The following is an 18,733-nucleotide window of genomic DNA, read 5'->3' on the forward strand; positions in this document are numbered from 1 at the left end:
AAATAATCCAGACTATTGCCACTACTTTTGGTTATCCACCAGAACTTGGTGATAAGTCCTGTCTTAGGGTTTCTATTGCTGTGATGAAACACCATGACCAAAAGGCAAGTTGGGGAGGAAAGGGTTTATTCAGTTTACATTTCAACATTGCTGTTCATCACTGAAGGAAGTCAGGACAGGAACTCAAACAGGGCAGGATCCCTGAGGCAGGAGCTGAAACAGAGGCCATGTAGGGGAGCTGCTTACTGGCTTGCTTACTATGGCTTGCTCAGTCTGCCTTCCTATAGAACACAGGACCACTACCCCAAGGATGGCACTACCCACCATGGGCTGGGCCCTCTCCACTTGATCACTAATTGAGAAAATGACTTACAACTGGATCTCACTGAGGCATTTCCTCAACTGAAGCTCCTTCCTTTCTGATGACTCTAGCTTGATGACACACAAAACCAGCTAGTACAAGGCCCTACTTTGAACAGACATATACTTTGGTCACAGAGAAATGGAGGAGCTAATCAAGAAGCTTCTTCTAAATATCTTACCCCTCCCAAGGCTTAGCAAACATCACAGAATAGGGGATGGAAAGAATCTAAGAGCCAGAGGGTAGAGAAATGTGCAATAAAAAGATGTCTTTACTCATGAACTCACTGCATAAGTTATCTGTACAATACTTGTACAAGATTGGGCCATCAACATTTCATCATTGATGGGGTAATGGCTCATTAGGCCCCATACCTCCCTTTCTTATATCCTGATATCCAGAAAAATTAAGAAAACAAAAATCATGATGGTTTTTAAGGTATGGATCATGTTGCTTGGCAATTACCAGTTGCTGTGGTAGGGGTATGTTGTTTTCTTCAGTGGTATAGCCACGTTATTCTTGATCTAGGAAATAACCTCCCATCCACACTTGGGCAAGAAACTCTAGACTCTGTGGGGCACACCTAAGAAGATGATATGAAAATAGAAGAGGGACTTCTTGAGAATAAAGTCACAGTGGGAGTGGACAAAGGATGAGAGAGGGGAACTGGGTGTGTGTGAAAGTGTCTAAGATTCAGTGTATAAACGTAATATACTATATAAGCATAAAAATTAATCTGCTCTATGGAGAGTTCATCTGCCTGTCTCTTCTCAGGGAAATCACACCTCTAGACTCTAGGTTTGACCCAGGAGCCAAGCTCCTCTATACTCACTATGCCCCTCTTTGCTGTCTCCTCTTGTAGTCACTAGTTTCCATTGTCATTTGGCATGAAATCTTGGCTGGCTGGGGTAGAAGGTGGTAATCTCGATAGGGACAAAAGCACATTATCATCTTCTTGGCCAGAGTCAAACTTAATAATCAAACATTGTAACACACTGAGAATTCTGGGAATGCTTAGGCTATTGAGCAATTTCCACAAATGTTATCATTTTTAGTCTCTAGAATTCCCAAGTAAACATGCTTTAAAAGTCATGTTTAGACGTTTATTATTAAATATAGTATTTAATAAAGTAATAATAGCAATAAGTATATTTAAAGAATACATCCTGTGTACCAACTATATATACGATAGGTAACAGAAAACTAGCTAGCTAGATGATAACTAGATAGACAATAGATAGATAGAAAGATAGATAGATAGATGATAGTTAGATTAATAAAAAATTACTTACCTAAAAATGTGACCAAAACTGTATTTCCAAGAAATACATAGTCTTAATTCTTCAATCAGTAAGCAAGGAAGAGCAGCAATCTACTTCTTCCAAATAGCTAGATTTGAAACTAAAGGGAATTAAGATACAAAAGAATTAGAGATCTACAAAAACAGAATTTGATAATTCATGAGAAAATAAATAAATCCTATTTAGTTTCATTAAAAAACAATATATTAAAAAAGTGTTACTAATAAGAATAACTTTAATTTATTATATAGTTTTATGAGCTCACCAAAAGTGTATGAAACTACTAACTCTGAGATCCTGTAGGAAGCCATCACTTCGTGAATGTATATTTTCTCCTTTGGAAAAATAGGATTAGTTATATATCAATAATTTGTATTCTTGAAGACACCATGGTAGTATCTATTTTCATTGGTGAAAATAAACTAAACTTGACTCTCCAAAATCCCAAATGTATATATTAGTGTAAATAAAATAATAGTAAATATATGTTTGTACACTTTGAGCTGATTTTTTAACTTCATAAAACTATTACAGTAAAAACTAGAAAGACAAGCCAGGCATGGTGGTACACACCTTTAATCTCAGTACTCAGTAGGCAGAGGCAGGTGGGTCTCTAAGAATTCAAGGCCCATCTGATTTACATAGAGAGTTCTAGGCCAGCTAGGTTTACATAGTGAGACCCTATTTAAACAACAATGACAGCAAAAATTATTAGAAAGATGATGCTCTATGTGGAAGAAAAGCATGAAATAATGGTAAGAAGAGGAGTAAGTGCAGAGTTTTCTGTACCTTATAGTTAAAATTAAGATCTCAGCCATAGTTTTAGCGTGTGTAGCTGGTTCAAAGTCATGTTGATAGAAAGAATTTTCCTTTTAGCAGGCTGACTAGGGAAGGAGTGCTGGTGGAGATTCAACTTCTTTGACAACTTCTTTGCAACTTAGAGACAATAGTTGAACATGGTAGAGTTCAAGGTTAGTCCTAATCACTGAGACGGTGGGCACAGGGCTAAGGAGAGTGGTGAGGCATGGTGCCACTAAGAAGCCCATTAAATAAACAAGAGAGAGCACCATGGTTCATGGGCTCTTTGCAGACACACGGATAGACATTTGGGTGAGGCAGAAGAAGAGGTCAGTTTGAGTACAGTCCTTAGTAAAGAAATGTCATTTGGATTGCCTTCAAATCCAGTCTCTTCACAGGCTTTTGTATAATTTACAAGCAATGTGCCAAGTTTGGACTGAAGCTGAAAGAAGAGAACCCAGATACACAAATTAAACAGCATGTGTGTATGATATAAAGAAAACGGAAATTTCCTGTCTTGAGTTTTGAAAAAGACTTTAAACAACCTTAAGCAATGATCAGTAAAAAGTAAGGCCAGAAACCCATCTATGGCAGATACTCAAGCTGTGGTCAAACAGATGCGATTGGACAGCAACAAGGGACGTATGTGATGGGCAGTTAAAAGCACGTAGTTTGTGAATGAAGTGGGAGAAAGCCTGATTCTCTGCTGCAGCTTTAGAGAGATTACTTACTACATGTGGGCTAGAGTAACAGGCACTATCATACAGGACAACACATACAGCCGAACTTAGGTCCTGGACAGGACTGTTTCCAAAACTCTGGGACCCACAAGAGCAGTTCGAAGTTGAAGGGCATATGCTTGTGTTCAAGTTGGAATCTGCTGTTGCCGACCACTGGTGTGTAATCTTCGTCAGCTTCCATGAACTTCTTGGATAAGTTGTCTCCACTTTCAAAACAAAACAAAAGAAAGCAACAACAACAGCAAAACATTTTTAAGGATTGAATGAGATAGTCCACAGGAGCAGAATGGTTTCTAGCAAGCAAGTTCAGCCATGGGGTACTAGAGACTATGATGATAACAAGGACCTGGGTGTAGCTAAAGTCTTCTCTGGTCCTGCCCAGCCCCACGGACCCCGCAGTTGCTTATAAAATTAATCACTAAGAAGCTTATATTAATTAAAACTGCTCAGCCATTAGCTCAGTCCTACCACTGACTAGCTCTTAAATTTAAACTCAACCCATTTCTGTTTATCTGTATGTTGCCATGTGTTCCGTGGCTTTACCTGTGTGCCGTTACATGCTGCTCACTGGACAGCAGGCTGGCATCTCCTGACTCAGCTTTCCAGCCTTCCCACAATTCTGTCTGTTTATCCCGCCTATACTTCCTGCCCAGTTACTGGCCAATCAGCATTTTATTTATCAACCAATCAGAGCAACACATATTCACAGAGTACAGAAAGACATTCCGCCATCACCTGGGTTCAAAGCTGCGGAAATAGTGGGAAATTCATCACACACACACACACACACACACACACACACACACACACACAATAAATAAATAGGTTAATTAATAAAACAAACTAATCTAATCTACTGATATTTTAGAAGCTATTTAAAGTATTTTATTTTCCCCATCAAGACCAGATTTCTATGGAAACTATTTTCCCCCAGCACAAAGGTATAAAAGTCAGAACTGGGCCAGAACATACTGAATTCTCTGTGATACCTGCTTGAGCATTTAACTCACACAAGGCTGACCTGTTGACTTCCATCTGCTAGCACATTGCAAGGGAAAGGATTGTATACCAGTTGGGCTTTCAAAGACTTCTTTACTCCAGAGTGGGGTTGCAGTGGGACACTCCTAGCTGAGGATATCACAGTGAGGAGGGAGAAACAGAAAGATGAAAGAACTAGTTTTCTTCTATGTGGTTCTGAGGACCTTGGAGGTGGCATGATAGACAGAAAGCTGCTCTTTGAAACAGCAGACACCTGGGAAAATTTGGAAAATTTAAACACTGGGCAGAAACCCATAGTAGGAACTCAACACTACAATTATTATTTCCATTTTACTAATTTAAATGTTGTTACTTGTATATACAAACTGGTGAGACCCAAGGACAGGTAGATTTCAAGGATAATTAGCCATTTATGAGTTGTCTTATTTTTATTTGAACATGTATTTAATGCCTATTTTGTGTCATACGGGTTTCTAGATGCTGGGCATATGATCAAGACTCAAATAGCCATTTTGTGCTGGACTACATTTGTAAAAAACAATGAAGGGCACTGCACACAGCTGGTCTTCTCTGAGGCTGGAAGGAGATGATGGCTCAGAGGAGTGACAGTGAGTTCATGCGTTGAGGAACAGTAAACAGTGGTTTTGTGTTTTAAAAGTTCTTTAATATTTGAATCCTTCTTTTAAAATAAGTAATCATAAATTTTCTTTCCATAAATAAATGGAAATCTTGGCAAAAGAACCTAATGGCTGTCTTGAAAGAACCTCATGCTTTTTTTCCCTCATACTCCAAGTAAATTAAAAATCACTTAACTCTCTGATGAAAAGTCTCCACCACTCCATTTCTGCACCCACTGCTTACCCCAGCCAGCAGCTTCCATTCACTCATCTCCCCGCATCTCACTCCACTTCATCTGGGTTCATTTACCTTTGAAACAAAGGGCTTTTGCTTGTTTGTTTTTGAAAATGTTGCCTTTAACATTTTCTTCTTCATCTACATGACACTATTGAAAGCATCAATTTGTTCTAGGGGAAAAGTGTGGTAGCCCACAAAAGCTTCCCAGTGAGATCTGAGCTGGCTTTACACAGCAGGGTTGCATTAGGGGATGGCTTGACCATGTGCAAAGTCACCAGGTGTCTGGGATGGTCTTCACTTCTTTAAAAGCCCTTTAGAAGAGACAGAAGGGGCTGGTGGGTTTTGACCCAGGCCCTCCCGAGCTAACCTGGGTTTCTAACTGTCTCTTTCCTCTATATTTCTATCTACATACTTCTCATTTCTCTCTCCTCAAGAGTACCCTGGGGGAAAATAGGGAGCTGGTCTCCCTCACAAAATATTTTAAAAGTTGTAGATCTGTCTCTCTTCCTTACAGTATCTTGAAAAATGAAGGAAATGAAAACCATCATGGCTTTTAAAGGAGTGAGTCAAGTTCCTACCTGAAGAACTAAGAAGGAGACAGTGATGTCTGTCATAATCTCAAATAAATCCAGAAAAAACTAGATTCAGATTCTCAGGTATATTGCAGGGGAAGATGAGCCTGGGTTAGCGACCTTAACTCATTCTTTCACCACACACACACACACACACACACACACACACACACACACACACACACACACATAAATACATACAGACAGACAAACACATACAAACACATACATACTGTGCACAAGGGATTCAAGATGATGGACATAAAATGTCTCAAGTTAGTCCAGGGACTGACTACAGTCTAAAATGTTAAATATTTAGTAAATTCAGACCATGCTATGTACCCAAACACATAGTAAGTGATATCAAATTTTCTTTCAGGAAATGATTATTTTCTATTAATTTCAATGTAACTACAATGAGCAGTCTCTCTCAATGAAGTATACTCAATGTATATGATTCTCCTGGGTTCCTAAAAGATATCAATTGAATTGGAGAGTTACAAACTGAATGGACAGCATAGTCTCACACACTCACTTGTATGTTTGAACTGCGGAAGTTTTTAGTGACTGACACAATCCCAGACCACGTTCTGTCTAGCCCAGACTAGAGTCCCAAACAGTGGCTGGCACTGGGGAAGTGGAACTTGTGAGAACGATTGCAAAGGGAAGAGTGAAGTCAAAGGACACAAAAAGAAATGACAGCAGGTGACTGGATAAAGTGAAGAAATGCATCATTGTGCATACTTCATTTGCTGCTTATAAAAATCTATTCTGTTTGCTACAATACTCCCCCCATATTAGCCCTTGGGCCAAATACAAATTTTACCTCCTTATAAAGTCTCAATAATCTAATTTTAAATAATTATAAAAAATACAGTGTATTCGTTATAAGAATCACCATGTTTGTCAAGAGATCTCTGCTGAAGACATGGATTTCTGTGAACATATTATACAAAATTTCAGTATAGAAAATTCAGTATTTTATATTAATTAAAATATAAAAGGATTGCTTTAGTGAAAGTGAAATAAAATGCTTAGGAATTTGCAAAAATAGTGACCTTCACGGCTGTATGATGCACAGTGTTTAAAATATAGAGTTTTTTGTACCCTTTTGGCTTAATAACTTATTAACAGTAAGTCTTAACCTTAACCACCCTCTTAGCAAGCATAATTTGTCAAATTTGGTATATAGCTGCAAGCCTGGGCTCAGTTTAAGGAATATGAAGGTCTATGGAAACTTGACAAAATGTTCTGTTAATTGGGTTGTTGGACAGTGTTGGTTAGGGTCTTGACAAGTAATATTAAAGTTGACAGATGGAAACTCAAAATAATTTCAAAGTTATAATTTCTACTTAATTGAACAAAATTTATTCTGCTAACTAACCCTGAGAAAACCATTCTATTTATAATTCTGGAGCCAAGCGAATCTTTCTGGCTCAGAGGGTGGGTCCTGACAGGGCTTAAAGAAGAAGAACCAGAGGACATCTTCCAAAACGGAGGGCACACCTGAGCTGACTGGGTCCACTTTCAACTTAAATTCCCCATGTAGCTAACCAACCTATTCTCCCAGGGAAAGGGAGTGAGAAAGGGATGTAAAAGGATAGGAAGAGATTGGAGCATTTAGGAAAAACCCCTCCTCATGGAGACGAGGTCAGTTGAGAAAATGTGTTTCTCTGTAGCAGAAATAACTCCCTAATCCCCTGGGACTTGCTCTTTGGGCGCTCTTGGTGGTTTCAGCAGGCCTTTCAAGGGGCTTCTGAGGGATTACGCATCAAATATGAAGGATGTGCAATACCGTGCAATTGGTAGCGCATTTCAGTCCTGTTGTTTTCTTTTGGGTCCCACATTCAGAGCTGCGTTGATGTGCTGAAATGGTTTTTTTTTTTTTTTTTTTTTTAGCTGATGATAGCCAGCACCAACTGGCAGGAATACTTGCCAACAAGCCACAAAGACCCTCACTCTTCAAATGGTCTACGACAAACAAATCAATGATACTTCTCGTTGTTCCACAAATGTTTGTTCAAATACATCCTTTACATCACTGTCTAGAACTTCACATCCGAGATTTCATTCTAAACAGTGAAAGATGTTTCCGATTTCCTAAAAGCATAGAAAATGGGGCATTCTTATGAGATTAAAAACACTGAAATTCTATTAAGCATTATCTTTTCTGTGTCTCTCTGTCTTCGTATCTGTCCGTCTTTCCCTGTGCCTCTCTTTTCTGCATGCATTTGCTAGTTGTGTTGACTACTATGATGATCAAATTGTTTCAACGGGGCCCCAAATAAAGCTTGCTTTTCAATAAACAGAACCAGTAAGAGATCTCAAATGTTGATAGCTTTGACAAAAGCTACGCATTTTCGTTTTCAAAGAGGATCCTGAAGAAGCAGATGTACCTGGTTCACAGATGTGCCACCTACTGCTGCCTCGGTCCTTATTGATTTCCATCAGTTTTTAAAACAAGAGCTGAGAGGATAAATGAGAACTCAGGAGCTAGAAGTCCTAGCGAGAGTCCTCAGCATTTAGTGATTTGGTGGCCTTTGAAGGCTTCTTACAGTTTGGGGGAGGAGGCTGTTCTTGGCTGAGGTCTCTGAGTACACACAGGGCCTGAGGGAAGCTGAGCAGAATTCCAAAACAAGCCAATATTTATAGTATCCACAAAACATGGGCGACCTGTAGTTGGGGCTAGTTTCCTTTTCTTTATACAAAGGTGCAAGGGTGCCCTCTTGGGCCCCCAGCTAAAAAAGAATAAAGAATTAAATCTCACACATTCCTGAATTTTCTGGGCCTTTAAGACAGAAACCTCAAAAGTCCTTGGCAATGTTTTAATTAGCTGAAGTAGCACTGGTGAAGTGATGGAGACTGGGTGATTGAAGTCACTCTGCTTTTAATGGCCATTTCTACCCTCAGTTGTCCTTCGGGTTCTTTCCAGCAGTGTGTGGTGTCACTGTGGACTTTCCCCATCTCTATCCCAAACACCGCACTGATGCTGTATAGACAGGCCAATTTGCATTGTGAGTTTGCCAGAAATACAGCATTTTTTTTATATACATGGCATAACCTTGTTATTATTTTTTTCATTTTAGCAGCCTATGAAGTATGCCATGATATTTTATGCTGAAACCATAGACATTTGACGTCCTGAGGCTTAGAAGAATGTTGGTTTAAGCTATTTTTTTCCTCTCAAAGACTAATGGGAGATTAGAATTAATATATCACACTTTTAAAAGCCCAAGTTTTGAATCTAGAACCTGCTGTCTTGAGGTCAAGTTGAAGTTGTCATTACACAATTCTTAGAAAAATATAGGAATGAGTCATGATAGATATTATTACCATTTATTGCTGGATCCTAATGGCTCCCTTGGGGGAGGGGGTGAGAAGGCATGGTGTCAATGGCACAGACACCAAGAGTCAGTTGAAGGCAAACAACAAACTCCTTTATTTAATAATGAGGAAGGCCTTATATATCCTCCTCCTGGCATCCAGTCTGTGTTGCAATCTGGTGGCATTGTGTGGTCCCTCACTGGCTGGGCACAATCAGGAACTGTGACAGTGCCTGTTGCTAGGCCCTCAGGCAGACTCCAGGTTGGCTCACAAAGAAGTACATTATGTGTAGGCCTTACAACGGGTTGAGCCAACTTCCTCAACCCTATGGGCCTGTCCTACTACAACCTTTAATAGGTAAAATACTAAAGATCATGGAGAATATGTGACATAAGAGGTATATGTGACTAAGGTGTGTCAAAACCAGGAAGAGACTATTCCTTCAACTTCCAGTTTTTGCAAAGACATATGGGAACCAAACTCAGAAAACTGGGCCCCAAATTACCCATCAATATGGTAGTCAATGATCAATCAAACATTCAGTTTGTTTCCTAGTTGGAGGGAACTTTTTGAACAGAGTAGAGTCAGTGATTTCCAGGTTGTGATAGTGAGCATCCCACATGGATCCTCAGGAACTGCTGAACAGTGATATTCACATCTTCTAGCCTCTTCTCTCCCTGATTAGGGATGTTGCCAGGATGATTGTATGTTATGAAATAAGGTTAGAACATAAGATACATTGTGGCTTCTGGCTTACTTTCTCTTGCAGCACATGCCCTTTAAGAACCTAGCTGCTATACTGTAGGAATCTTCTAGCAGCTATGGACTAGTCCATCTGGTAAGGAACTGAAGGGTAGTGTAAACCTGATAACAGTGCCTGTCCATTTTCTTGAACCCAAGTCTTCAGAGGACTGCAGACCTGGAGGATCTCTAGTTGCAGGCTCACATTATTATTCTGATCCAGAATAACCCAGATAAGCTAGTCCCAAGTTCCAAGCACAAAAGTTATGTGAAATTAAAAAATGCTTGCTGTTGCTGCAAGCCAGTGGTTCTCAAACTGTGGGTCATGACTCCCTTATAGAGGTCACCTCAGACCATCAGTAAACACAGATATTTACATTACAATTCCTAAGAGTAACAAAATTATGGTTATGAAGGAGCAATGAAGCAATTTTGTGGTTGGGGTTCACCATAAAATGAGGTTGGGGTTCACCATAAAAAATTTTGTGGTTGGGGTTCACCATAAAATGAGGAACTGTATTGTATTAGGAAGGCTGAGAACCACTGGTTTAAGCTGGTACATATTTATCGCCAAGCAGTTGATAACCAATAAAGAGAAAATGATAAACATAATTTATCAATAAAATAATGTCAAGTGTAAGTATCAGGACAAAGATAAACTAAGACAAATATGTTTTGGGAATGAGGAAGGAAGGAAGGAACTGTTGGGCAAATATCGAAGAGGAAGATTCCTATGAGAAGTTACATTTGAACAGAGCTGTGATTGATCATGAAGAGGCAGCTGTGGAAACAGTGAGAGAAGAAACTCAGAATGAAGCAGCAGATGCAAAGGCCCCGACTGAGGAGGAAGATTGGCAGGTCTAGAGTGAGAAAGAAAACAAATTTGGTGACCAAGGGAGAACATTAACAAAGGTGAATTACTATACAGTCAGGGCTCCACTACAAAAGGCCCTGAAGGTCATGGAAAACCTTTGGAGAATTTTTAGGCGGAGGAGACACTTGATCTGAGTTAGACTTTTGAAAGGCTCGTCTGCTTCTTGGATGGGCACTGGGTTGCTGTAGGGTAGGGATGCACACAGGAAAATCCGTAAGAGCCCGTTAGAAGAGAAACAGCTGTGGACTGAACTGAGTGGCTGCAGCTGTGGAAGTGATGGGGGCTGGCTGTAGTCTGGTATATTTTAAAGACGTGACTGAGAGAGCCTCTTATAGAGTGAGTGTGAGGTATGAGGGGAGATAGCTCAGCCCTGAGGCTTGGGACTGAGACACTAGCTTGGTCTCACTTTGTTATTTTGTTGTTGTTTGTTTTCATGTTCTTCTTCAAAAGGACAGTGCCTCAATATGTAATTCAAACTGGTCCCCAATTTACAATCTTCTTGTCTGCACCAGCCAAGTGCTAGGATTACTAGTTTGTGCCACTGAACTTGGATACCTCCAGATTTTTATATGGGGCAGGGTGACCAAAGAGGTTAAAAACTGAATGCACCCTTGTGGTCTAACACACTGTGGGAATTTTATTTAAGAACCATTCAATATTCTATGGCTTCAAGAATTTCTCACTACTAATGACCTTTCTCAAGTTCATAAGAGCTGGTCTACTTGGGAAAGTCAGCAAATACCAGTGTAGACTTGGCCGGTGTGATGAACTCATGAATCAGAAGGAATCTCTGCCAGGGAGAGTGCCTTGTTAACTGCTACACAAAATACATTGTCCCCAGGGGCAAAAGTCCTGTGGGATCTGAGTCCAGCATTATGACTATCTTCCTTAAAGGAGAAAGTAATTTTCAGAAATCAAATTCCTTTCCTACAGAAGGACAAGTATGGATTGTATTATAACTTACATGGGAGTTCTCTTATTTAATGTTTGCATTATGTAAACTTCAACTTTTCTGGAGCCAGCAGGGTGGTTCAGTGGGTAAGGGTGTCTGGCACCAAAGCTGAAGACCTGAGTTCATGACCCACATGGTAGAAGGAGAGACCAAACTTGAAAATTGATGTTTGATTTATGCATATGTACTCTGTGGTATGCATGCCCTTCCCCTACACAAAATAAATAAACATAATTAAAAATGATTTCTGTATATTATCTATAGTTCCTACTTAATGATGAAGAGAATTAATAAGTTAGTTAAGAGTTGCATTCTTTTTTTTTTTTTTGGTTTTTGAGACAGGGTTTCTCTGTGTAGCTTTGCGCCTCTCCTGGATCTCGCTCTGTAGCCCAGGCTGGCCTCAAACTCACAGAGATCCTCCTGGCTCTGCCTCCCGAGTGCTGGGATTAAAGGCGTGCACCACCACCGCCCGGCAAGAGTTACATTCTTTCCCCATAATTAATATAGTTATGACAGTACTAAAATCAAAAGGCAGTTGACAGTATAATGTAAACTGTAAAGAACCTTAATAATTAAGTCAAGATGGATCATTGGATGAAGATGGTTTGCACCAGGCCTGATAATTTGTGCTGGAACCCAGGGAAGGAGAGACCCAACTCCTGAAAGTTTTGCTCTGACCTCGACAAGTGCACATGGTACATACACTCCAACACAGCCACACAGACGAATACATAAATACATGTGATAAAATGTTTTAGAAAAAAGAATTAAGTACGTATTTTAATGCTAGTTGTGGCTCCGTGAATAATACGTGATGATTTGATAATGATAAGGCACACGTCTCTGTGTACAGTTTATGTTTGGGATCTGTTTAGTAAAGAGTTCCGTCATACTTTACCCCACAGACGAGGGTCCACAGAGGTCACTGTGGCGTCTGTCCTGTCTCATGATAGTCCCTCTGTCTGCGGCTCTCTTGCCATCCACATACAGGCCCTGCTGCTTAGCACACAGTCTAGCACATTTTGTAAAACAAAATGAAAATTCATTCAAACACCAAACAGATGTGAATAAAAAGAAGAGGGTAGTTTAAAAATATTTCTGTTGCTATCAGCAATTATTCTGTCCCATGAATGGTGTTGGCTATTGGTACAGAATTCGAATAAAGCTGTCTGGTGACTGAGAATTTAGAACAATAGCAAGCTTCCATTTTCAGCACATGAGGTTTTTCGCTGGAAATTCATTATATTCTCTAAACTACATTTTAAAGAAATCATAAAGTTTATATAAATCATGATTTTTTTCTGTATACTACCACAGTTACGGCTATACACAAAGTATTGCAAAAGCTGTCTCTTAATATACTTTAAAAAATATTTCTAGCTGGGCATGGTGGTGTACGCCTTTAATCCCAGCACTCAGGAGGCAGAGGCAGGCAGATCTCTGCGAATACAAGGCCAGTCTTGTCTACAAAGCAAGTTCTAGGACAGCCAGGGCTGTTACACAGAGAAGCCCTCTCTCGAAAAACAAATATGTATTATATATTTCTTAGGGTTGGAGAGGTGACTCAGCAGTTAAGGGTGCCTTCCATTCTTGCGGGAGACCAGAGTTAGATTCCCAGAACCCATGGAAAGTGGCTTGCCTATAAACTCCCACTCCACAGGATTTGATGCCCTCTTCTGGCTTCTGGAGACATTGCATTCATGTTCACAAATGCATGCATAATGAAAAATGAAAATAACAGCTTTAAAAAATATTTCTTAAACCTTAAAATAACTACATCTTTATTTTTATGTGTGTAAAAATGTCCGCTCAAACCACTTCAAATAAAATAATTAGAAATTACTTCTCTCCTATGCCATAATATTTTATTATTATGGTATACCATTACTTTATAGGAAAACAAAGAATCATAAATATACACAGCAAGTTGATTGCATAGGTCAGTTCTTTGGTTACTCAAGGTAAGATGAAGAAAATTTATGGGAAGAAACAAAGGGTTTTTTTCTCCTTTCTTGAAGACAGATGCATCTGGTGAGGCTGCAGTCAAATCACTAACACAGGTGTAACTGGCCTAGAACTGGTAGGACTCTCACAACTCTGAACCTGAAATAAGGACCCCTAGCTTACAGATGCGACCCAGGTTTCTGCTAGAATTGTTCTAAGGGTGCTGCACTAGTTAGTTAATGGCAAAAGCACCACTGTTTCAAGTTTGAACCAAAAATACTACCATAAAACAAGTAATTACAAAATTACATACACCTACAGGGGCTTCTAACAGTGATCATGTTGGTGTGATGGCACACAGCTGAACCAAGAGGATCAGGAGTTCAAGGCCAGCCTGCACTACACAGACTTTGGAGTTTTTGTCTAAAAATGAAAAGAAAAGGAAAGGAAGGAAGGAAGGAGGGAGGGAGGTATGGAGGGAGGAAGGAAGGAAGGAAGGAAGGAAGGAAGGAAGGAAGGAAGGAAGGAAGGAAGGGAGGAAAGAAGGAAGGAAGGAAGGAAGGAAGGAAGGAAGGAAGGAAGGAAGGAAAGGAAGGAAGGAAGGAAGGAAAGAAGGAAGGAAGGAAGGAAGGAAGGAAGGAAGGGAGGAAGGAAGGAAGGAAGGAAGGGAGGAAAGAAGGAAGGAAGGAAGGAAGGAAGGAAGGAAGGAAGGAAGGAAGGGAGGAAAGAAGGAAGGAAGGAAGGAAGGAAGGAAGGAAGGAAGGAAAGGAAGGAAGGAAGGGAGGAAGGAAGGGAGGAAGGAAGGAAGGAAGGGAGGAAGGAAGGAAGGGAGGAAGGAAGGAAGGAAGGGAGGAAGGAAGGAAGGAAGGAAGGAAGGAAAGGAAGGAAAAAGAAAAAGATAATTTTTTGATAAAACTGAACAAAATCCAGTAAAAATATCACTTAAAACCTGGATGTTACTTACGACATTATTTATGAACAACACTAAAGTTTACTGAAATTTTCAGCATCGCTTAGATGTCAGGCTTTCTATTTCTAGGCAATTGTTCTGTTGACCATTGAGCCCAACATTCAATCTCACCCTCCCTCTCGATTTTATATTTCTTATCACTATTTATTTTTCACATCTTTTTCAAACAATAAACCTTTAAATGGAGATGATCGGGATACTCAAAAAAAGCAAGGGCTCCTTAGTGCACAGTGTCTGAGGAAAACCTACTTGTTGTTGGACAGTGTAATTCAGTTCTGGGAATGGCTGAGAGACAGAATCTCGTTCGTGATTTGTAACTTAGAGAACTGTGTGTGCCTCAGTTTATGCACAGGTATCATGACACACACCGAAGTACAAACCTCACCTGCAGAATAAGATTAATATTGGCCCTTCTGTTATTTCAGAAAACTTATAACCAAGTCATTGCCAATTTAAACAGCTTAAAAGGAGGGCCAGGCAGATGGAATGTGGAGCTGTGAATGAAGTCTAACGAGCAGTATCAGAGAACAACCATTTCTCTGTTCATTTATTGATTGGTTTACTAGAACTATATCTATTGGACATGTATTTAACGTAGTATTTTGTGGACTGAAATAATCTATTTTGCAAGATTGTTTTCTCTTCTTTGAAAGCAGTCATCAGCTCTCCTTGGCTTCAGTGAAGAGGAAACAAGCTGGGTTAATGGAAAATCTTTGTACATATTTGCATAGCTTTGTTTCATGGATGGCAGTCGCTGCCACAGAGGAAGGCAGGGTTCAGGAATATGTGGGGACAAAGTACAGGGTCCCTCTGCAATTCTATTTTACATTTATGCAGATTTTCCTCTTTTGGAAAAAATTTTCCCCTTTTCCGATACTCCACACAATAATAATTGTTTTTGTTTTCATTTGCTCTTACCCTTATAAAAATAGACCCTGCCATGTCATTTTCATTTCCTCACTGTTGATTTACTTTCAAAATTAATTTATGGACTTTGTAAAAAAATATAGTGGTCATTATTATAATGAAATATAAGCAACATAAAAGATAAGAAAAAAAAAGAACCCTTGTCTAACCTTTTCCCTTTTCAAATCTATAATAATAAAACATGAATATTATTCAGCAAATGCTTAACACTCATTTGGTATATTGTTCAACTGGTTTCAACACTTACACACACAGTAAGCAACAATCACAATGAAGATATGACACATTTTTATCACTCCCAGAAGAGTCCCCATGTCCTTTGGTGTTCTATTTCTTTCATTGCCCCTACCTTGAGAGGCTATTGATCTGGTTTCTATTTTTTGTTTTTTAACTTTTATTTTTTTGCATGTTGTGTAAATGAAATCATGGAGTGTGCAACATTTTGTGTCTTAAACAGAGATTTTTTTTATGTATAGCACTCAATAAATTCCAATCCGTTCCCTGCAATGTTTTGTAGCTTTTCAGACTCCAGTGATTTTCCTCTCAGTTTTTTATTCTATCAAAGTTCTGCTTTGGCAAAAGTATGCTTGTTTTGTTTTATAATCGCGGACCGTTGTGTTCCTCTATGACTACTGAATTTTATCTGTGTTTTGAAGCTCTGTTATTAGGCAAATATAAATTTATGGTTCTCATATCTTACTGGTAGATTTGAGCTTTCTGATAAATCTAACCTTACTGATCATTTAACCTATACAAAATCTTTATTTTGTATTTAGTACTATGCTTTGTCTTAAAGTCTCTGTTTTTCATTTCTCTCATGTATAATTTCCTTTAAGCCTAGTGAATTATTGTTAATATTTTTTTGCATATATCTGGAGGCAGTAAGTTCTCTTACAGTTTTTGTTTCTTGTAAAATTTGGAAAATTCGCCGGGCGGTGGTGGCGCACGCCTTTAATTCCAGCACTCGGGAGGCAGAGCCAGGCGGATCTCTGTGAGTTCGAGGCCAGCCTGGGCTACAGAGTGAGATCCAGGAAAGGCACAAAGCTACACAGAGAAACCCTGTCTCGAAAAACCAAGAAAAAAAAATTTGGAAAATTCTTTATTTTGTCTTATTCTTGCTAGATTTAGAATTCTAAATCACTAGTGTATTCACTTTAAATAAATTAAGGATAGTGTTTTATTTTTTCTTTTCTTCATGGTTTCTATTGTAAAGTACAGGGTCACTTAATTCATTTTCCTATGTGGAATACACCATTTTTCTCTGTCTAACTTAATGATATCCTTGTATTTTATTTTTAGTAGTTTGATTGTGATGTGCTTAGGTATGGCTTATGTTCCAATTAATCATGTTTGGACTTCCCTAAGTTTCTTGGACGTGCAAATTTATAGTTTTCCTCAATTTTATGCTCTCAGATTACATCTACACATAGTTTGTGTTTTACATTTAATGATGTTGAACTTCATTCTCTACTTCCTCTCCAGGACTTCAGTTTTCCATATAGATGTTTGAAGTCCTTCTACAGCTCTCTGAAACCTTGTTTTGCAAAGGATAATCTCTCTCCTCCCTCCCTCCTCTCTCATAGATTCTTCCCCATTTTCCTTCTCCTTCCCTTTTTCTACCCAAAGGATTATCGTTGATTCGTATTTGAGTTCACGGACTCTTTCTTCTGCTGTTTGCCTTTGGTTATGAAGACCATTAAGTAAACGCTTGCTTTGGGGACTGAGCAGAAGTATACCGTTTCTACAGTCTGTACGTGCTAATTCCTATGCATAGGTCATCTCAGAGTGGACGTTTCTTTGCCTTTTCCCTTGGCAGTCGTTCATACTTCTAGACTCTTTGTTGAATAATTTTGGACAGGATTATGGAAATTGAGAGTACTGTGCTGTGTCGACTCTGGACTCTGTTCTATTGCTTCAAAGAAGGATGACAGTTTTGTTTTCACTGGTAATTGGCTGACTAGATGCAAGTCCCACACTCGAATTCGTGCAGTGATTGGCAGCTCAGATATCATTCTTGGCTGCCATTTTCAATTCGTCCTGTCAATGTGTGGTGCAGAGACTGGCCAGAGCTTTTAAGGAGAGAAGTTTGGGTTTTTGCTTCTCTGATTCCACACTTTTTTAAAGCCACTCAGTAGCAGACTTTCTGCTCTGAGGGTCTAATTCCTTGGTTTAAGGAAGATAATGCAAGTGGCCATGGGAGGTTTTTTTTTTTTTTTAAATTTTGCAATACAATTCAGTTCTACATATCAGCCACGGATTCCCTTGTTCTCCCCGCTCCGGCCCCCCTCACCTTCCCCCCAGGCTACCCCCCCATTCCCACCTCCTCCAGGGCAAAGCCTCCCCCGCAGACTGAGATCAACCTGGTAGACTCAGTCCAGGTAGGTCCAGTCCCCTCCTCCCAGGCCGAGCCAAGCAACCCTGCATAGGCCCCAGGTTTCAAACAGCCTACTCATGCAATGAGCACAGGACCCGGTCCCACTGCCTGGATGCCTCCCAAACAGATCAGGCCAATCAACTGTCTCACCCATTCAGAGGGCCTGATCCAGTTGGGGACCCCTCAGCCATTGGTTCATAGTTCATGTGTTTCCATTCGTTTGGCTATTTGTCCCTGTGCTTTATCCAACCTTGGTCTCAACAATTCTCGCTCATATAAACCCTCCTCATTCTCGCTAATTGGACTCCCAGAGATCCACCTGGGGCCTAGCCATGGATCTCTGCATCCAGATCCCTCAGTAGTTGGATGAGGTTTCTAGCATGACAATTAGGGTGTTTGGCCATCCCATCACCAGAGTAGGTCAGTTCGGGCTGTCTCTCGACCATTGCCAGCAGTCTGTTGTGGGGGTATCTTTGTGGATTTCTGTGGGCCTCTCTAACACTTTGCTTCTTCCTATTCTCATGTGGTCTTCATTTACCATTGTTTCCTATTCCTTGTTCTCCCTCTTTGTTGTTGATCCAGCTGGGATCTCCCGCTCCCCCAAGCTCTTTTTCCCTCGACCCTTGCCCTTCACTACCCCCACTCATGTCCAGGCTGTTCATGTAGATCTCATTCCATTTCTCTGTCATTGGGCGATCCCCGTGTCTTTCTTTGGGTCCTGTTTTCCAGGTAGCCTCCCTGGTGATGTGAGTAGCAGTCCAGTCATCCTTGTTCCACATCCAGTATGCTCCGATGAGTGAGTACATACCATGTTTGTCTTTCTGAGTCTGGGTTACTTCACTCAGGATGATTTTTTCTAGATCCATCCATTTGTCTGCAAACCTCATGATGTCATTGTTTTTCTCTGCTGAGTAGTATTCCATTGTGTACCACATTTTGTTTATCCATTCTTCAGTTGAAGGGCATCTAGGTTGTTTCCATGTTCTGGCTATTACAAACAA

Source organism: Peromyscus eremicus, chromosome 16_21, assembly GCF_949786415.1.
Source record: "Peromyscus eremicus chromosome 16_21, PerEre_H2_v1, whole genome shotgun sequence".
Lineage (NCBI taxonomy): Eukaryota > Metazoa > Chordata > Mammalia > Rodentia > Cricetidae > Peromyscus > Peromyscus eremicus.